The 22,636-nt window shown below is 36.9% G+C and overlaps 1 protein-coding gene across 2 annotated transcripts in view; it reads left to right on the forward strand.

Annotated features, from left to right (window-relative positions):
• ERBIN (erbb2 interacting protein) overlaps positions 1 to 22,636 on the forward strand; it is a 111,779-nt gene that overhangs the window by 17,730 nt on the left and 71,413 nt on the right. For both annotated transcript variants that reach the window (XM_062019577.1, XM_062019578.1), the window contains one exon: positions 21,798 to 21,854. The gene's annotated coding sequence lies outside the window, so the exon portion shown is untranslated. The remainder of the gene's footprint in view (positions 1 to 21,797; positions 21,855 to 22,636) is intronic.

Consider the following 22,636-nt stretch of genomic DNA (forward strand, 5'->3'; position numbering starts at 1 on the left):
CTTCTGAAATGAGTTTATAAATCAAAAGTAAAGTGTACTTTTTCATGCAGACACCTGCCTGTCAGGAGTTTGAGTTGGACTGAGTTCTTGATGTTAATTATGCAGCATGTGTTTTAATTAAAAATGAAGAGTGTGTGATAATGGAAAAGCTAGAAGAAGATTGTAGCCTTATTTCTACTCAATTTCTAAGTTACCATGTTGTGGGGAAAACTTGTGTTAGGGGAAGAAGTGCCAGAGCAAAATAACCTTCTTTTAAAGATGAGTAAAATGCTTTTTTTTTTTTCTTACTCTTTACCAACCTCTAACTTTTGGGGTCTAGCTTAACATTAAGCAAATATAGTGTATATGCCACAGTAGTCAATTTTTTACTAAAAAAAACCTTCCATTTTTCGCTTAGTAACAAGAAGATGATTAATGCTCATGGGAAATACGTTGTGGGTGTTAATTGAATTAAACTGATACCAGTCTTTTAAACTTTCCTAACAACATCTTACTTGTCAGTAGAGGGTGAGAACAGAGGATGAAGGAGTGTCTCAGTCCTCTTTTTCCAGTCCTTAATCATCTTTTCATGTAATGATCTGTGTAGTTGTCCATTGTTTATATAGTGCTACAGTTGCTGTGTATTGTTTTTCTTGCTACTTGGAATATGGTGGAAGCATCGATGGTTGAAGCACTAATGGAAGATACTGTAGAATTCAAGGCTTGATAGAGGTAACCCCAAATTTGAACACATAATGCAGAGGAGTCGGTGTGTTCAGCAGTGCTCTATCTGTAAGGGTGCTACTTGTATCTCAAATTGAACAGGAAGTTTGACCTTCCCTAAAAGATTGCAAGGTAAGGGACAAGGAAGTTATTAATCTCTTTTTGTTTAAAATCCAAAAAAAGCTGTTTTTGTCTCTACATCACAGAGCAGCAGCTCGTAAATGTGATTTGTATGAGAGGAGTTGCTGGCCAGATACAAACTTGATGTAATTTGGTACTTAAGTTAGTATTTTCAGTCATGCAAAAGTTGTGGCTATAGGTGGGAAAGTAGGAAAATTTCAGTAAGAAGGTTTCAGAGCCACCACTGTAAGGGACAGCAACCCATATTTTTTTTTATTCCTGATTAAACCAGGAAAGTAGCAGTACTTATGAGCTCTAGCACTCTACAGAGTTTCTAGCTGTACTGGCCATGGCACAATGGGGGGCTGATACCAGCAGTTGTTTGGAAAAGACAGCTGAGATCTGAAATTTTGGAGTTTGTTAAATCTCTTGGAGTGTTTGGAAGCAGAAGAAACTGTCAGTTAATGGTTATTCTGTTGCTGTTCTTGTTCTTAGAAACTTTGGGAATAATGAAACTGTTTTGTGACTGTATTTTGAATGCTATATCAAAAGAGTTTGGTAGTTGGAATCTGATCTGGAGAATCTTTCAGGAAAGGTTTCTGTTATTGACTTAGAAACTTGAAAGTTTTTTGGTTTGGGGTTTTTTTTTGTGGGATGTATTTGACAAAACTATTCTGCTGTAATCTATTGTCCTCTCTTTCTTCAGTGTTTTGGCACCTTATTTAAACTGGCTTCAACAAATGTCATCAAGATGAGCCTATGGATGTGATCCATACACATCTTAGACTTAACTGCATTATTCCAGCTTACTCACCAGGACCACATAATAAAACTTCATGTCCTTAACACACAGAGATTTTGGTAGTACTCCATAAAAGCTCACCAGGCAGAATAAGCTTCTCAGAAACAGATCCAACTACTTCTAAGCAACTGGCTCCAATCTTGCCAGTGGCTGTAGATGCAGACTTTCAATAAAACCTGATGTTAACCTAAATGAAAGGCAGCTGGCAGGTCTAATTAAAATAATTGCAGCTTTTTTAAAGCCTCGTCTGTTGCAAGGAATTGTATTTCCCCATGAGGGCTGTGGGAGTATTTGTGACAGCGTGGGTGGTATAGATTCTCTTTCAGAGAATGTGCTTGAGACTCACCAGAACAGCAGCACGTTAAGGGGAGGTCGTCTAGTTGAGGTCCCGCACATAACTTCTTGTTGGCTTTGGTTACATTTTGTTAACCTGAGAGTAGCATTAAAACTGCAGACATACAAATAACAGAAAGGGAGATATTTTGAATTCAGGCTTTTGCTAGCAATGCATATGTTTTGGTTTTGGCTGCTGTAGAAGCAGGAGATGCGAATCATTTCTACCTTTTTTGTGTTTTGGCACATTGTGTTCTCTGTTTGCATTGTTTTGAGATTTGGCACAGGACAAGAATGAATAATTGTAGAATAGTGGTTGTGTTATTACCGTTTTGCATTTCATTCTGATGTAAAACAAAGTTAACGTGTGGATTTGAAACTGTCTTAGGTTTTGTGCAAGGCCTCTTACACCCATCATCTTGAAAATAATTCTTTTTCATAGATCCATGTGGATGCTTTAGGTGAACCTGCTTCTGCAGGAGATTTGGACTAGATGATCTCTAAAGATACCTTCCAATCCTACCATTCTATAATTCTATTATAATTTAATAAACTCTGTTTTGTATCCTGGTCATTCTGTGTTCCAAGTTCAGAAACTGATTCCGATTCCTATGGTATGAACTGGCAGTGATGGAATGATTTGGGTAGGTGACTGTCCAGATGTGTTAAAGGAGATAATGGGAAATTTGGGTGTGCTTAGTATTTCAGTTACTCTACAGTGTATTAGTAATAACTTCTTTCACCCTGACATGTAGAGAATGACAAGCTTAAAATATGCAATAACTGTGAATCATAGTTGCCTGTCAAGAAGTGGCAGGGAACTTCACAGTCTGTCTCACTTGGGTCACAGAACATGGCCTGTGTGTCTGTGGTTTTATCATCTTGATAGGGCTTTGATAGAGCACTTGTGTATAGGCAAACTGGCTTCCATTGCTTCTGTTACAATTTTCTGCACGATTTGTTTACTTTGGATGCTATATACATATGCAAGGTAATACACCCATTTTATGGGGGTGTATTCAGGTAGCTCTGCAAAGAAATAAGAGCAGTTTCAAGCAAATATTTCTGTGCTGAGTAAGCAAACTTGAATGCTATGTGGAGAAAGGTTAATACATTTTTTGGTTGGTTGGGGAAGGGCTGGCTTTGGTTTTTCTTTTCAGTTGAAAGCATGAACTATCTTGGTTCTATGAGCTTGCTGCATTGTTAGTAGTATATTTAGGGGAGGATTGAGACTGAAGGAGTTTTTTGATTGTTGTCTAAGCTTATTTTTAGTACCATAATTCAACAGCGGATGCCCGTAGCTCCTTGTAAAGAATTATAAGCACAATATAACCAGAATGTTGTGGCTCTTTTTTAATAAGTGTATACATAATTAAGTGCCACAAAAATCTTCAGTAGATCACAGTATGTTTTGATGTTAATATACTGGAGCAGGATCTCCAGTAGGCTAAGTTTGATCTTAACATGCTGTATTAGTCCTCATTAGAACCATTGAGCAAACACATTTTTCACTCCTTTCTCTCCATCTCTTGCTCTGATTCAAGAATATAGGTAGTATGTACTCTCAAATACTAATAACTATCTACAGAAAATTTTGGACTTATGGGAGGAGAAAGTTTATAGCAAAAAAACTTGTTTAAATGCTAAATAGTGTTGTAGAACTGATGTACTTAGAAGTGTAGGTGTCTTAGGAGATGTAATTTAGGAACTGTTATGAATAGATAGTATGAGTGTTGAAACTTAAAAATGGGTTTGTGAGGAAAGAGTTTTAATATAAAAAGTTACTAAGGAGGAAGGGCAAGAATATTTTAAGGAGCAGATTTTATTGTTTTGAGAGGAAAATGCTAACTATATTCAATTGAAGTACTTGATATTCAGTGTGAGGGCTTCAGAATTATTGTTTCTGAAGATCTTTGGTTACAGAGAATTGGATAAAGTACCAGTTTTCCCTATTAAACTTTAGAGATTGCTTTCCGAGTTCTCTGACTAGTGAGTGATACTGTGAAGAAGTTGTCACAAAAGAGCAGCCACTTCATCATGTGCATAAACCAAGACTTTTATTAAGCTATTACTGTCCTATTTAGTGCCAAGCTAACAATAACAAAGCAGACTGTTCAGGCAACAGTTCACAGCTTGGACTTAGGAAGGGTCCTTATTTTTGTTATGCTCTTCACGCAGAATCACAGAATGATAGGGATTGGAAGGGACCCCTAGAGGTCACCTAGTCCACCTAGATCAAGTCACACAGGAATGCATCCAGGTGGATGTTGAATACCTCCAGAGAAGGAGATTCTATAACCTCCCTGGACAGCCTGTGCCGGGGCTCCCTTAGCCTCACAATGAAATAGTTTTTCCTTGTGTTTAAGTGGAACTTTTTGTGTTACAGATTCTTTACCTTACCCTTTATCCTGTCACTGTACACAACAGAAAAAAGTGATGCCCCAACCTCCTAACATCTACCGTTTGGATATTTGAGATACCTTTGCAGTCTCTTCTTCTCTAGACTAAACAACTCCAGTTCCCATAGCCTTTCCTCATAAGGAAGATGCTCCAGTCCCTTGATCATGTTGGTGACTGTGCACCGGACTCTGCAGAAGTTCCCTGTCCCTCTTGAGCTGGGGAGCCCAAAACTGGACACAGAACTCCAGATGAGGCCTCACCAAGGCAGAGTATATGAGAATAGGCTTATACATGTTTGAATGCTGAGAATAATTTTATGTTGAATTAGAATCTTGTTTTGTAATCGTAGTTTCATCCCACATGTGCTTGTTTTTGCATAGAAACGCTTCTTAAGTCTAAGATAATTCAAATGGAATGGTTAGTTTAAAGATTATTATTGAGCCTGGATTGGGAGAAAGAAAATCTCCACTACCTAAAAATAACAGGACTGGGAAGCAAATGTCAGCTTTGGGATAGACTTGTGGCTGCAGGCAGATCTTGAGTTGAATTGTAAAGCGTGCTAGGATGACCTGTTTACTGTAAGTATTGCAAGACACCTAGTAAATGTTTGTGATGTTTTGTGATCCACTTGCATAGAGGCTTTTTAATGCCAATTGAGTGTGTGTTCTCTAGCTTTTCAAATTTAGTAATGGATAGTTTTCTGGAAAGATGTGGTAGTTTGTAAAGCTGCTAAATCCCCAATGACCAAGCACACTGCTAAACTCTTGAGTCAAACACAAAGGTAATGTATCAGTATGTATTTACAGATACTGAAATACATGGTGAACATAGGGACCATAAATGAGTTCTTACTTGTGTGTAGCTGAAATATATGAAAGAAACTTAAAACCAAAAGTTAAATACTAAAACTGGTCAGGGTTTGGTTGGCTTATTTTACTTTTTGTGATCCATACTGCACCTAATATGTGAACTTGAAAAGTCCCTGAAGTCTTCACTTGTATGAAGCTTTTGTGGTGAAATCTTATCTCATTATCTTGATATCAAGACTTTCACCTGAGTAAAGAAAACAACTTTGTCTAAAGAGGGACCCTTGTATCTCCCCCCTTCAGTATTTTTGTGTATCTTTTATTTTGGTACATTTTGGATATGTTCCAAACTTCTTATATAAGCTCCGGTTTGCATATTTATTCTGTGACCCCTCTTGACTTGCTGATTAATTTCTCCTTTTAGCAATAAATGCTGGACCAAATCTTCCCCTTCCTAATACTATTGACAGGTTCTGGCATGAAGTGGCTGCTCAGATATATCAATGTTCAGCTAGGAAAGTTAATGCAGTCAGGACAAGATGTGTTTTGTCTTGGCAATACACTTTGGAAACTCTTTCTGTCAGCCTGGTGTTCCCTGAACTGCAGGAGATACATGGAGTGATATATCTGACTTGATAGGTGAAGTAATTCTCAGGCTGATGAACATTTCAACGTGAAAGTGTTTTAGACTTCTTTGTTGAATATTATTTGGGTGTAAGGGCTTTGAAAGGATAGTATTTTGTCACTTAAAGTACATGCACTGATAACAGAGTCTGCCTAAAACAAGATTAGGCTGTCAGAGGATTGGGTTGCGTGATAAGCTTCCTGGTTGTCACATGCACACAACTGGGTATTCGATCAAAAGACTGTTCATTCTGAGGGCCTCTAGGCAAATTTATTTAGTTCTGTGCAAAGGCTAGGTATTGGGGAAACTCACTCTTGCATTGCATAAGCAGTTCTTGAATCCTATTTGTCAATAATGCACTTAGCAAATAAAAAACTTCTTACACAGTGCCATAAAAGCGCATGGTGGTTTCAGATAAAAAAATGTAGATAACTCTAACTTTTTAAATAGCATGGTGTTTTCTGGCTTCCTCTTGCTTTTTCCTATTGCCTCTTCATTCCCAGCTACATTGTTCAGTGCAGACAGAATTAAGTGCTAACTAATATATGCAAGCAAACTTTCTTTTGACAATTCCCTTTGAAGGTCTTGGCCAATGTAGGATGCCAGTCAAAGAACATCTCTGCCTACTTCAGTTAAAATATGGCTTCTATATCGCTCACAGACCTTATTGACTATTTCCAACATTTCTTTGATTTATTGGGATACTCTTCCTCCAATGCTTGATTTTTTTTAAAATTAGTGATAGTGTCCGTTATAATATGAAAATGTTTTCCTATCAATGAAGAAATGATGATGAGACAGAAATGCCTAGTAAAATGCTTTACTTACAATGATGTCTTAAGCAACTATGCGGAGCTGTGATGAATGGATGGATATGCCATAGTTGGTTATTCTGCCCAAAACCTTTCCTTTATATGAAGCAGAAATTATAGAAGTTTACAAATTTAATAGCATACATTTATGTGAACTATGGATTTCTTCCAGCATTGTTACCGTGTCTGGAGGATCATATGGCAGTAATATGGAGAACTTACACAAGAACACTGTCAATCATTAAATAACAGCAGAAGACAAAGTAGGCTAGTTCATAGCTAGCCTGTCTGCAGCAAGTTCAGGCCCAGGAAGTCTTGTACAAAGGAAGCAAAAAGAATAAGTTGATTTTGATTTTTAGGGAAGGAGAAATATGGAAAGAGTGATATATATTTAGGAGTATCTGGTTACCATGAAGTTGTTATAATGCAGATTTCCTGTCTGTAAAGGTCTAAGTCAAACTCTCATTCTGAGGGAATTTAGACCAAGACAATTGGAAAACAGTTAACTGTAAATGGATAAAAGGCAGGTAAACACAGTGTTTCTGGAGGTTCAAGTGGTCTTCTGCCATTTTTTTTTCTGCTAATGGGAATGATAAGTGAGATAGCTGACTAGGTAAGTGGTGCAAAAAGGGGTGTTTTCCTATTGTGAAGCAATAGCTTGGTTTTAGGACAAAAAGAAATGACAGATTTTTCTCCAAATAGAGCAGTTTGAAGTGAACATAAGTTATAGAGGGTGGGCAAATAGAATAGCTAATAAAATGTGCATAAAGAAGGAACTAAATTGTATCCTAATACAAAGTCAAAGTATACCAGGAGATGCTGCTCATCAAGGACTGATGAATAATTTTCTGTATCTTTATAAATAAAGAAGTGTTAGACACTCAGTTTGGAGGAAGAATATAAAACTTTGTCTTTTCAGTATCAGTGGCCCTTGGTAGGAAAAGTGAAGCTGCCTATAATTTAAGAAGGGTAAAATGAAGGAAAAGGGTAGTGCTCTTTGGATTAAGTTAGCTCTACCTACTGACCTGTGTCTTACTTTTGAGATCTGAAAAAAAAACATTAGTTCTTGTTAGTTGGTATTCTCTCTGGTAAGCTGCAATATAAATAGCTTGCTGCAGACCATTAAATTGCAGTCATGAACAGGATGACTAACTCCATAAATACAGGAAACTTAATTTTTATGTGCAGATGGTCTTGTACTGCTAATATGAAAATGTTAATTGAAAAAGATGATAGATGCAATATTCTTAGAAGTCAGTGTAGAAGGACTTGAAGTTGCACCTGGCATTGAAAGGTGCCAAGTAACCAATTGCGTGTTTAGAACCTCTTTGTGTTTGATAAAGTATAAATGAATTGATTTTGATTGTGTGTGATAAAGCTTAATCAGCAGCATTTATTTTTTCCTTTTTAAAAAGAACATTTGGAAGCCATTCAGCGAGATCATATGCATAGAAATTCCTTTTTCTCTGCAGTTTTAAAGAGAAATCAGTTAAAGGAAATGTTACTAGATGCTTAGAAAACAACAAATCTAAAATGAGGTAATGTCATAGTGGTAAAAAGTGCCCACGTGTTAATTAAATGAAGGGAAAAGGCTGCACGGTTGGAAGCTAAGGACTTGCAGAAAGTGAGGAATTCAGGAAGTCCAACTAAACTATATTGCATGCTAATGTTAGAACCACTAAGGTGCCCAAGAGTGAGATAAAATATCCTAACTGTTTGGGATCTTTTGTACTTAACAGTACAAAAGTACTGTTGCAAAAAAAAAAAATAAAGGTGGCAAAATAGGAGACTAGTAACTGACAAAATTGAGAAGAACTTTATGATGAAACTGGCTCCTTTGAAGGGCTGTTCAACAGACAAGTGGCTCACTTTCTAAATCTCTCGATCACTCAGGAAATTAATAGATTGCAGTTCTGTAATTATTTGGTTCACTTTTTTCTTAGGTTAGAGGATTCGTATTTTGACCCTTCTATGATGTGAAATATATTTGAATATATGTTTCATTTTTATGCTTGCTTCCTCTGCATATGTCAGAAAGGTGCACTGCTTATCTGTTGCATATTATGTTTGAGGATGTGAAACTGCTTCATCTGCTTGTCATTCCTTGCTAGATGAAGATGCCTCTCTGGTCTTGTACCAACATATGTAAAACTTTCTTGCTCAATTTAGATGCTTATATGGATGGCAGTAATCCTTCATTTCTTCCATAGCTTTTGTGCTAAAACACAAAGTTAAAATATATTCCAGTTATTCTGCATCTCTCTTCACACTTACAGATGTCTTAGTTTATTTAGAACCTGAAATATTTCCCATGTAATCCAGAGGAACTACTTCCTGAAAGTTTAGACCTGCTCAGGTGCGTCCAAATGAGCGCCAGAAAGATGGTGAGAGGACAAGCTATATGAGGATAGGCTGAGAGGGTTTTTCAGCCTGCCAAAGAGAAGGCTCCAGAGAGACCTTATGCCTAAAAGGCACCAACAGGAAAGCTAGAGAAGGACTTTTTACAAGGGCATGTAGTGACAATGGGAAATGGATTTAAACTGGAAGATGGTACATTTAGATTAGATATCAGGAAGAAGTTCTTCCCTGTGTAGATGATGAAGCACAGGAAAAAGTTCCTAGAGAGGCTGTGGTTGCCACATCTGTGGAAGTGTTAAAGGCCAGGCTGAATGGATCTTGGAGCAGCCTGGGCTAGTGGAAGGTGTCCCTGCCCATGGCAATGGGTTGCAACTAAATGCTTTTTAAGATCCCTTCCAACCCAGACTGTTCTAGGAGCGCATGAAGGTAGTTTCTACAGTGGTAACTGAGCTAATTGGAGCATAAGGGCTAAAAATACCACCTTCTTTCAGATATGAAGGAATTTGCTTGTCTGCTGCCTCCTGTCTTTGCTCTCAGCACATTTCAAGGCGAAATTGTGGACTGATTCCCACAGTTTGCTCTTCTGACTGTTTTACTGGAAGACAATGAGGACATGGTGTGTTTCTTATCTGGAATTGTATGTTCTTAATAAACTGTGTTTGTATTTTTGCTCACTACTATTTAGGATAGCAAAGAAACAGACCAGGTAGATACATCTGCTTTGAATTTTCTAGTTACAAAGCCTGAACACTTGTAGCAGTTTAACTCTGTTGGGTTTACTGTCTGTATGTTGGTATGATGTATGTGTAATGCTTTTTAACATGCTTAAGAGCAAGATGGGTAAAATATTTTTTTCTCCAAATGATGTGGTCATGCTTTGTGATGATGTAACCTGAGGGAGTTTCAGTAAACAAACTGGAGTCACCTACCATGGTTTGACAACACAAGTGTGGAACAGACAGACTGTATGTCCTCCAAGACAGGTTAAGGTGACCTAGATGGAGAGAGGAACACTTCATGGGAGGGTGGTGGTGGGCACCATCAGCCAGATAATTTTCAAGATTTTATTTTTAAGCATTGTTGTGAGGCTGAGAGGTAAGTACATGTCTCTGTATACTGTCAAATGTTTAGAAAAAATGATCATAGAATCATAGAATGGTATATAAAGATAGAACCTAGCAATATTGTCTGAATAGGAATCCCCCTCTTGATTTTGAGTGAGAAGGTAGTTTGGACAGATAAGCAAAAATAAGAAGAGGGAGAGAACAGAGGTATTTAAAGCACCAACACAGTCAAGCAGTGTCCTAGAAATTGTTTTTGTGGTAAGTGATGCAAGTTTGTGTGGTTAAGGTTTTATTCTGGGTGTTTGGGGCAGGGGGTAAGTGTGACTACAGGAACTGAGGGCAAAATGAGGAGTGTTGTGGGTCCAAGTAGCAGGCAGGATACTGGAGGTTTTCACAGAAGTGATCAAAGCAGGTGATAAAAACAATTGGTGGTGGTGGTTTAGATTAAGTTCTGGTTTTATATTTACTGAATTTAAGTAGGCAATCCCCAGAGGTGTTCATTGTCTGGAGCTTTCCTGTGAGATGGAAGAGTGTCAGTGATACTGTAGTGTTGGAAAGGTGAGGAAAGCAACTTGGTGGGAGGAAAAACGTGCTGAAAAAAAAAGAGGAAGAAGAAGAAGAGTAGAGAGGAATGGGCTAAAAAGAAAACACATTGGAATGTATAATGAAGCCAATAAGATGATTCCTCAGTGACTCTTACCTTTATTGAGAATGTTTTCATTGGGAGGATTACCTGTAGAGCAGTACTAGATCTTTGACATATCTTGAATTGATAGAAGATCAGTTAGGCTACTGTCAACTAAGATAGCAGCCCAACGAAGTATTTCTTACCTTTCATGTCCTGAATTTTCTTTTTTTTTTTTAAACCCATATATCTTAAATTTATTTTGACTGAGAGTAAAGTCTCTTTGAAATTTCCCTCCTTCTGAAGCATGTCAGCTGTCATTTTCTTCACATGAACAGTAACTGACTGGACATAAAGATTGTTTTCCGTAGGGAGTGATTAAGCTAGTGCATGTTAGATAAAGTGGTTAATCTCTATTTCCGTGTTTGCTATGGGTTTTGATATGGGCCTGCCAGGTCTAACAGAAGCTGTTGAGAACATTTCTTCTTAACTGGAGTGCTAATAGCTCTACTGCTGTCTAACTGCTGAGTACTCATTCGGTTCCATGTTTTTGTACATCATACTGTTAACATTTATTTTCAACTTTCATCTTCTAGATTTGTATAGTTTTAGGGGAAGACTGGACTATATGTGTTGTTATAGACTACGTGCATTAAAACTGTGTTGAATTATTTTATCTATGACATTATCAGTCTATCTCAGTTCTGATCCCCTAATGGTATTAAATGAAAGCCAGTATCTGGAATGGAATTAGTCCATGAATCTTACTACTGATCACTAGGATAAAATGCTAGTGCTTTTTCAGCTGTTAACCAAGATGTCTGACGTTAAAAATCAATCTGTTGGAAAAGGTAGATTCTTGAATTTTTTTTTTTTTTTAGTTGTGGGATCTTATTGCTAGACAGAATATGGCATAGAGAGACTATCTGATGGAGTTTAACAAGTCCATTTTTCTCTCTAAGAATGCATAATTCAGTAATCTGCCGATTTAGAGTTTTTTCCCACATCTTATATCAACTTGTTGGAGAAGATCTGGAAGATCCAGAAGAATTCATTTGAGATAAAATTAAACAGATACCAGGTTGATTTAAGAGCTCACATCTAACTGTGTCCTCCTTCATTTAGAAGTGAGAATGGTGTTGTATCTTGAAACCCATAAAAGCCCTCCATTGTTTGGCTTTCTGATAATGTATTTCACATATTATAGGAAAGATACCGTGAACTTAAACAGAAAACTGCTGTGAAAAGGATTTTGGAAGATGCATGAATATAAACTTCAAAATACGTTTTTATGGCATGCAGTTTAGGGTAGCACTTCTATCAATACATGAAGAGCACTTTCCTCCAGGCAGTATATTTCTCCAGGATAACTGTTAAAGAGAAATTGGAAGTGATTTGCAGACTACACACAAGCAGTATTTTCTGCATGTTATGTTTATGCTGCATTAGTTTAGATTAAGTTTAATAAAAACCATTAAGATTGAGGGAAAACAACCCTCCCTTTAACCTCATTATAAGAGGTAGTGCAGCAAACTTGCATCCTGTTCTTTTCCAGATGCTGCCATGTTGTACTCAGAATTTAAATAACAATTATCTGGGTGGGGGTTTTTTTCAGATTCAGAAGCCATCTCTACATGAGTTACTTCAATCTGAAGAGGTTTTTTTTAGCAGAAAAAAAATAAGACTGTTTTTCATTCACTTGAACTCAGTGTATTAGTTTCCTTGAGTTTTCCTGTGAGCTGGGGATTAAATACCTTGCAGTTCTGAGATTTCAAATGATAGAAATTCTTCTCACTTTAGTGAACTGTTTGTCTTTTTACCTGGATCGTCCTTGTATTAGAAGAGGATTATTATCTTGTTATGTAGTAAAAAATCCAGGGGGAAGTTATAGGTCCATTCCATCCTTGAAGTAAGTATATTATGCAAGTACTATTCTAGAAGTTAAATTAGCTTGCAACAAGTTCAAAATTATATGGTGAAAAGTGACAAACTGTTTCTTCACTGTTTCTCAAGCAAGTAGTGAAAAGATCTGACAAAAAGCGAAGTCTTAGTCTTTAGAAACTAGCTCAAACTGAGAGATTAAGCAGCAGGATTAGTCTTTTCAAGAGTAATGTGATAATGTCATGGAGAAACAGATCATACTTCAGTGGCAGATGGCACATGCCTATGTGAAGTGTAATAGAGTAGAAGTAAATTCTGGTTTGATGTTGCATGTGTTTAGTCACAATCAGTAACTGTTGTGGTTATAAATTTAATACTGATTCAGAAAAGAAACTTCAACTTCCAACAAGACTCCTGTTTAATTGTTCACAGCTTAATAAAAAGTTTTAATATCAGGCAGTTGCCTTGAAAGTATATCCCTACTTCAGTGGATTTAAAAAAAAAATCATATATCTGATTCTGTGCTGTTCCTGCTCCGCTATCTAATTCTTGTTTTGAATATAGAAGTGCGTTATTTCTCCTGGTGTTTTCTTCTGTTACTGTTTATAGAGAATACTGACCTTCAGAATTGATTTTCATAATGTTATGTTAATGACAGTGAATTGATGTGCACAGTAATAGACAGTGAAGCTATAAAGAGTATCTGACAGTACTTTTTTTCTTTAAATCCACTTGAACAAGTAATAACACTAATATTTTTGAGTCACTTTACATGGTAAGAGGACAGCTGAGGTTATTTTCATTCATAGTTATGAATGTTTAGCAATTTTGTTACCAAGTTCTTGGATTTGTAATTGGTCTTGTCAGTGATGTCTCCTAATTCAGCTTATTAGAACAGTGAGGAACAAAACAAATCCAGTTGGAAGTAAAAGGTTTGTAATAACAATTGTTATTTGAAAAGTAGGGCCAGTATATGTGTGTGGGTAAAATGACACCTTAAAATAGATTTGTATTACTCGACTAGCACCACTCACCTCTGTCCTGGAAGGAAAGAAAACTCAGGAATTTACATACCCTAACAATGACTTAGCTGGTAGAGTGAGATCTATAATTAAGTGTACAATTATAGCAACTGCTTGCTGTTAGTTTTTGCTAGTTTTGAAACAATTTTGATCTGAAATCTCCCCTATGTGATAAAATTTTGTTTTGAAATATGGGAAATGTAAAAGATGCATCCAGTTCTTGATAATTTGACATATTAAAATATATAGCCTCAGCTGATTAGCAGCTCAAACAGTGGTATAGAATTTCATGGACTAGCCAGTAATACTAAAAGGCCACATGCACAAGACAAACAAATGCATTTAAAGTGCCACAAGCCCAGAACCTGTAAAATTTGTAGTCTGTCTGTGCTTAGGTTTCTGTTTTGAGCATGTATCTACAGCCACTGGTATTTTAGTAATCTGAAACAGCTCTAGGATCCAAATTTGTGTGTAAGTTGCAGCATAACTGAAAAAATGGCTACCTGATACAGGAAGTATATTGAGATTGCATCTGCCTAGGTTTTAAATGGAGAGAAATATACCACCTTTGTTGGAATTATTAATGGTGTATAAGTAATTGGCAGTTCATCAGGGATGTTGGAAACCCATACTTAGATGATGTCTGAGATGACTTCAGTCTCAGGTCATTCATATTTTGGGACAAGAATGCACACTCTGTGACAATCTTGGGATTGGCCATTCAGATGGATGTTGCATCCTAGGATTTGCTGAATTTGCTGAGTTGTGATTGGAAAATTCTGTATATCCCAGATTTTTGCCAGAGGTTCTAACTCTCCATGCTTGGTAGTCAGTGGTTTTGTTCATGGTTGGTAGCCAATGACTTCAGGGTCTAGATCACTTCTGTCTTCCTCATACTAAGTACTTAACAGGTTGTTTGTGTTAGTGAGTCAGAATTTACTTAATGTAATATTTAGCCAATCACTTATAGAAGTGTGCATGTTGGGTGTCACCAGCCTTTTGTACACGCCCATGATCCCTATAAGACATGGTCTCATGTTTCTTAACTACTGCACAAAAAAAAATTAGGTAGGACCCTCCCTGAACTATTTAAATATCTAGTGGAAGATGTGGGTGTGATGAAACAGAGGAAGGAAAAGTTTTTGTGGGATAAGTGGCAGTAGGTAAAAGAGGCAAGGATCACAATAATAACATCATAAAAGTTGACAACCTATTTAATTCAGATCAAGTGTATCCTATCTAGAAACAGTGGTATACATTCCAGTGTGGTTTAGTGTATGTGTATGGCTTAGCTTCTAACTACTGATTGAATAGGCATATTCCATCCCTTAAGCATTCATATTATCTTAGTCACTTGTTTCCCAAATTTTTCACATTCCTCTTCTTTCTCATCATCACCATCTCTTGTGCTGCTCTGAAAGAAGGCTGAGATCTGAGCACATTTGCTGTGGCTAATAATAATAGGTTTGAAAAAGCTATTAAGAAAGCTTACGAATGGAGGAGGAAGAAAAGGGTAAGAAGGAAGGCGGTTGCATAGGAGCAAAAGGTGAGGGTACTGTATCTAAACAGTTTTCTCATGGATTCACAGTCTCTTTCCTTATCCCTAGTGGTCCTGTCACATTGTTTGTGGTGCTAATTGGCCTCCTAATGTGACATAGGTCCACTGTAAAGTTGCTGCTGCTGTAGCTGCAGTGGAAATCTTTGAAATGGCAGAAGTTTGAGTGAGAGTTGTCATAACTTAAAAATAATGCCTTTTTTTTTTTTTTTTTTAGATTGAGTTGGATGCTTTGTGTTACCAGTAGTAGCAAAGCTGCTTCAGGCTTAACTAGACCTCTGTGTGTAGCTTGACCTGGCTACTCACTTTTAGTGAGTTAATACAAATTTCCAAATTTCACTTAGAGAAAAGTAACTTGGTGACGAATTGTGACAGTGCTTGAGATGCAAACTGTTGCTGTTCTGAGACATGCTGGTATGATGATCCCTAGGCTTGATCTATGAGGTCAAGGTAAGGGGTCTAAGAAGCAGTTTATCTTGATCAGAGGCCTCAGGTAGTTTTCTGTTGTGCATGGTTTGTTTTTTGGAGTTCAAATACCACTTTATTGTGTACTTCAGAGACAAGAAACAAATTGATCTATGATTTTGTGTTTAAAAAAAGTCTGTATTAAAATAATACAATGTTTAAGGATGGAGGTATATTAAGTACTAATATATTTTTATAAAGCTTTCCTAAAATTATTATTTTTAGCATTAAGTTTGGAGTATAAAATCAGTGTCATATCTATGTATTTTCTACATTTTTATTCCTGGCTTGATCTATGGATATTCGAGCTAATGCAATGGCATCTGAGTCACAGAGCCAGTAAACATCAGTAAAGCCTTAGGCAGAATTGTTAGCAACAGTATGTAGTAACAATTTAGTCCTCTTCACATTTACAATCTTGATTTATAGAAATTAATAATTTGCAAGTCGGTAAACATTAGATCTACTTTGATGAATGTATTTTTTACCTCTTGTAAAGGAGAAATAATTTCCAATTAAATACTGATTTCTCTGATTTTTTCAGCCCATTGATGTAAGCCATCTTGGTTCTATACAGGGATTTTCCTGATACTTTTATTTTCATAATAGGAAAGGATACTGGAATTGCTGAGTTGAAGCATTACATATCATGAATTCATGAATGATTGAGTCATGTGTGATTGTTCAGCTTCTTTAGTAAGACTTGGAAAAAGAGTACCTCAAATAGCAATTACATTGACTAGATAATTTTGCTTTAGTGAAGACATGGCAGCATGCATCTCTATGGTTCATGAAAAGCACTAAATTTCAGTTTTCTCCCCTGCAGGTTTTTGCAAATAGGCCAACTGATGTGCTTCTTTTATGTATATACTGGCATTGACCTTAACTCAGAAGTAGCTTTTGACTTCATTGTATCTATTGTTGCAGTTGGCCCTAATGTGGTAGTGTTGTTGGTGGCTTGCACCACATGGCCTGGAGAGGTCTCTTCCAGCTTATGTCTAATTACTTGGGGCAAACAGTGGAAAACAGTCCTCTATCTTGCTGCTTTTAAGGGACTATTTGGTTTAAATGTAGTTAAAAGTTGCAACACAATTGCTTGTCTGCAACAGCTAGGCCTTTTGATGGTCTTGTAGCTATAGTTGTTTATGCTTAATAACAATGTTATATTTTGGTTTTATTACAGAACAGTTTTTCAGAGCATATATGCTGAGGCTTATGCTTTGAGAAATGATCAGTTTGATTCCTAAATGATTCCTTGCAGTTTTAAGGGTTGAGAAACTCTTCCCATCTGGTGCATGTGCATTGTAAGAGTTCTTCACTGATGAGATCAAACTCAGCTATATTGACCTTTTCTGCACTAATGGCACTACTATAAAAAGAGATTTTCAACTCCAGGACCCCAAGAAGTTTTTCTAAATCTAGGTATGTCTATTTTGTTGCAAACCCACATTCTGCACTCAAAACACCCATACAATGAGAGTTTTTTGAAGCTATGTCTGTACAAGTGAGATAAATAATTTGGAAACAGTTTGATTTTAAAAATTGAGGTCAAATTTACGATCTTTATGCTTTGGAGGTTCTTCTTTGACCAGCTTCCCCAAGGGAAGGCAATCAACAACAAAAGTCATCAGATATGTCTACCTCTGTGCATGTATAATGTGTTTCCTTAACTGTATTGTCCAAATGTTCTGTTACAATCTTGTAAGTAATGAACAAAGTTTCGTTTTACTAGCCTCTGGGCATTTAATACAATTTTAAGGTAGTTAAAAAGATCTCTAACGGAGCTGTAGCAATTCTGGCAAAGAAAGTGAAACTCTTAAAACAGAACTTGTATAGCAAGTTAGCCAGTCAGGGACCTATAAAATAGTGTTTTCCATTCTTGTTGATAAGCCTGCTGCTGTCCCATGGCAGAACACTTCTCAACTGCATGTCCTCTTCTTTATACCAACAGTGTTGCCAAATACAAGTTATTTTTGGGCATGCTGGAAACAAATGTGAATCTTATGTGCTCATTGAGAATATGCCATCAGCTGTCCTCTTCCTGCCTTGAAGGATTCTGGTTGTCAGCAGCTATGACAGCATTGGTGGTAGGATGTAACAAATCCTCAAGTCGGTCGGTTTGATGTTGCTTAGTGTATCATAATTAGCATCTTAAAATTGTCCACCCAAGACCAGTGGAAAAATAGTGCTGCTCCTGAAGCTTGTCAGGTTTTCATCGATGATATAATCCAGGCAGCAGAAATTTGTTTCTTTACTTCACTTAAAACTTACAGCTTTGGTTCAGACGCCAAAGTAACAAGAAAGAGCATCTTCCAGGAAGAACAAGATGCTCAAGATGCACTCTTGAGAATGGTCTCCAAATCCTTTGTGCCTTCCTGGCACTCTCCTAATGCCTTTTCCTGGTTCCCCAACTGCCTGTGGTCTGCAGACCCTCCTACTTTGTACAAGAAGTCTGTTTCATTTCAAAAGGTTACTAACTAGAGATATTTTGCCAGCTGTGTTTACCTTTTATTTCCTCAATTAGGACCATATGTTACGGTTTTTTCAAATCTAACTCACTGTAAGGCACACATCCCTCACTTACCTAGCAGGCTGTGATTGAATAAGAATCTTACCAGTAACCACTGACAGTAAAACTTCTTTATTATTATTGTGTATTTAATGGTTATGCACATCTGTATATACTCCCATGATACTTAAAAAAATATTCTGGTTATACATATCCTTGTGCAGGCAGAAATGGATATATTTGTGCAGGCAAAACTCACTTCTTTAAGGACAGTGATACTGACACTTCCTGGGTCTGCTTTAGAGCTCATTGTCTTCCTGGTCCTTTTTCCAAACAGAAAAAAAATACAACTAATCTCATTGACCTATAAATAGCTCTTGGTTTACAAAATGGATTTCAGTGCTGTAGTATGACATCTATCTATTTCTGCCTAATGTGTGCCTCAGCTATGTACAATGTTGATCAATGTGAAGTCTTTTAGCTAAACGTACTTTCTCACTGAATGTGAGTGGATGTTTAATAGCAAGTATAGATAACCAGGTTTCTGCAAATAGTCTTCTGGAGTTATTTAAAGAAACAACTCACTCTTCTTACTGTTTGTACTGTTTAAAGTGGAGGATGCTTGACATGGGCTAAAGGCTGCCGGAAATATATCTGAAGCAAGCAATTTTAAAGATACTTATTTGCAATTTTCCCTTAAATTAAGTGTATAAGTACTGTGACTTCTCTGACTTGTTTTGTTTGATTGGTTCTGTTGGTTTATTTTGAAACAGACTGGAGGAAGTAAAAACTGCATGGGGGTTATTTATTGACTTTCAGCATACTCAAGTATAACCCTATTTCTTAATCTGTTGTGTTAAAGTTTTCCACTAGCATTCTGGGTGCATATATCTGTTCAAAGTCCTCCAATAAGCAACTGAGAGAATGCTGAGAATTTGAGGTGAAAGGTATTTGTGTGAAAATTTATAGTAAGAAAGATGTTGAGTCAACATCTTTCTTTTGCAGGCCTCGCTTGTCTAAAACCAGTTGTAAACTGAAAATAAAGTACTTGGAGACTTGAGCAAACTCTATAGTACAGTGAGGTGATCAGAACAGCTGTACTGGAGCAGACCAGCAGTCCATCTGGCCAACATTTTATAGCAGCAGTCTTGTTACACCAAAAGAAGAATAAGATGAATATATATGTGATAGTTCCCCCAGGTACTCACCCTATGCTTTAAGCAGACTGCTAGGGCTGTTCTTCTATGCTTTTTTGATTGGAAGAACCAGACAGATGAGACTCAGTCTGATATGGTTGATTAAGGGTTAAATAAGATTTCATTAGTTATTTTTACCTTGAGAGTAATTTATAACTAGTCAGCTAAAGCACCTGTTACCATTTCTGCAAAACAAGTAGGAAAGCAGTGGACTGAGCCAGTGAAGGTCTTGGTGCATGGTTATCTTGGGCCCCTCCAAAGACCCAGGTCTGTTTTCTTTGAGAGTTTCCTGTGCTTTCCTGCAAACTGGACCTGACCTGAAGATATGAATGCGTGGAAGCCTGGAGGATTCCTGCTATTAGAGACTCAGTGCTTACAGTTGTATACAGCAAAACTGTTAGCTATTCTCTTCTGATAACCTTAAGCCTGTATCTGACTCAATGTCACAGTTTCAGGTGACTCATTAAGGTAACATCATTTGTCTGATTCTGTATCTGCTGTCTTTTGTTCAGAATATAGCTGCTTAATCTCCAAAGCAGAGTAACCTAGAATACTCAGGTGGTGGTGTGTAGTCCTGTCCTCCCCTCCCCCCTCCTTATCTTCTCTGAGTAGCTGGGATCAGATGAGTTTCCTTGTTCTTGGTTTGGAAATCTGTAAATGGTGCATGACTTGCTAATGGCTCCCTACCACTGGATTTTATTCTTTGGGGCGTTTCAACAGAGGCAGCCTAACAGGTGTCAGGATATGATGCAAGAGTAATCCCTTTTTTGTTTTTGTGATTATTATAGGACAAGCTATCTCTTTGATAATTTTTCTAGCTTGAGTGCTCTGCCTGGAAAGTCTTGACCTTATGCCTTGTTCTTTCAAAGGCACAATCACCTGACTGTCCCTCTGTCAGATCCAGCCGTGCACCATGGTAGTCTCTGGATTAATTCTGTTTATCCTAACAGAGCTTTTGAAAAACTTAATTTCTTCATGTTTGGGGGTTTGTGCCCGGTGCCTCTGAATAGCTTTTGTAAAGATTAAATGGTTTTCCAATAGGAACTAAGTGCTATGGGAAAATAAAGAAGCATGCAGCCATGGCAGTTTGTTAATCTCTGCTGCTGAGACCCCAGGTTTGATCCTTGCTGTCTCTCTTGATCTTTTTAATTGTCTTGAGTGCTGCTGTTCTGTGTTTCTGAGAATGACTAAACTGATAGAAGCTTTTTTTTTTTAGTTTCCAGCAAACTGGTAAGACCTGAGGCTCTAATGTTGCTTTTACCTATGTTACTTTTGCTACTTGCTATTTGCACCTGTCTTTCTTTTCCTCCTTGGTATTTGCATGTCCTGATTGTCCTTCAGTGGAGAATAAATGAATGGATTTATGCAATACGGTGTGTTGGTGTCCATTTGGTATGAATGCAGAAGCTATGACCAGTGGCTTCTGAATGAGGAATGGGGCACGTACCATGTGAAAGCTGGTTACAGCAAAATCCTACTCTGGCAATCCTGACTCCTGAAGGAGTTAATTGTTCTATCATTGTACTGCTGTTTTGTTTCTTACCCCCAACCTTATTCCTTCTGGAACAGTTTTCATTTTCTATTTGGTTTAGAATTTTTTGCAGGGACACATTTATGATAGGCTGATTCTGCTTTTTATTGGAAAGAAGTTAAATACAGTTCCACTTATAAGTAAATTGATAGAATAAAGCTGCTACCTGTGCTCCAGACAATTTTTTTTATAGGTACCACAAATTTGACAGGTTGTAGTCTGGTTGACTCAGCTCTTTAGCTGTTCTGCATAGCTTCATGCTCAGTTTATGATCTGTGTGAACCTGCTTCTGCAAGGGGTTTGGACTAGATGATCTCCAAAGGTCCCTTCCAACCCCTACCATTCTATGATTCTATGATTTAATCCCTCTGAAGATATTTTATACTTCTGTCTTTGTTAGAGGCAAAAATTATCCTTTCCATAGGTCCTGCCACTGATTTGGAATGTGTTCAGTGGAATGTGCTGAATGTTGTTTGTTTATACTTTTTCTACTTCAGTGAAGATAGTGTCAGTGATCTGATACGCCACCTTAAATGTGTTGGCAACTTTCTAAAAAAGTCCTAAAGTTAATGATATATGTATGTTCTTTTCATGTTCTGTAAATTTCTGCTTTTTTTTTCTTAACTTTCTTCAGAATTCTGTGGAAGAGGTGCCTAATTTAAGAGATTCAATAATTTAATACAGGAATTAATAATTGAGTGGAAATGAAACAGCTTTGTAGACAGAATGCTATAAAGTAAAAAATAAAGTAGGATAGGCTGTGATGTTTTGTACTATGTAACACACACAAAATCTCCCAAATTATGTATGTAACTTTTACTGGTTTGAAAGTCTTTCAAGTTCTCTGAAGTCTTCAAAATAGTGTTCACACACAGAAAGAAAATCAAAGCTCTGAAAACAAAAAAAAAATATCCAATACAGTAAAATATCTTTTTGTTCTTACCGAGTAGGGACGGCGTTAACTGAAATTTTGTACTTTTGTTTTAAACAGAATGTTGGCTTTGAAACCTCAGGGAAGAAGTAGCAGGGAGAAAAAAGTAACACAGTGGTAAGTACATGGTTTTTGCTTCCTCTGAACCAGCTTCACAATATATAGTATATTTTTATAGTTATAAATATCTGTTGAAGAGCCAAGTAAATAAATGTATTTACATATCATTGTGTACATATATAGAAAGAGGAGAACATGGGAAACTACATTGCAGGAAAAAAAAATGCTGTTTTAAGTAAGCTCAGTGTCCATTATTAAAAGTTTTGGTTTATGGAGTGTTGGCATTCTGTATTGTTTCTAAATTGTTATATTTTTCTCACTACTTAGGAAAACCAAGTATAGTTTTGAAAAATTTGGATGAAAGATACTTGAAAAAATGCTTTGAATGCTTGTTGGGCTTCTTACTGTCCATCCTTCTCGTTTGCTAATCGAAAGCTTAGGCAAACATCATATCATATAATATTTTTTTTCTTACTGATTTATTAATATTCTTTAGCTAGGGAGCATACTTAAGAATATGAAAAGAATTAAGAAGCCAAATAAAATTCAACTGTCTATTCAAAGCTCTGTGGAAAAGCAACGTATTTTCAGAATCAGCCTTTTTCTTTATTAAATGATGCTAGTGCAGATGGCACTAAGTTATTTTTCCCTAATTGTAAAGATTTCTAGAGGCAAGTATTTCTCATGAATAGAAAGAATGCCCAATAGAATATTTTGTCTTCAGAACTTCTCTTTATATTTCTGTCATTATTGCATACTGCTCCCCATCCCCCCCTCCAAAAATATCTACCCGAACCACCAACACATGACAGTGGCTTCCATCTGCTCTGATTTTATTA

This window comes from Colius striatus, chromosome Z (assembly GCF_028858725.1).
Source record: "Colius striatus isolate bColStr4 chromosome Z, bColStr4.1.hap1, whole genome shotgun sequence".
NCBI classification, from domain to species: domain Eukaryota; kingdom Metazoa; phylum Chordata; class Aves; order Coliiformes; family Coliidae; genus Colius; species Colius striatus.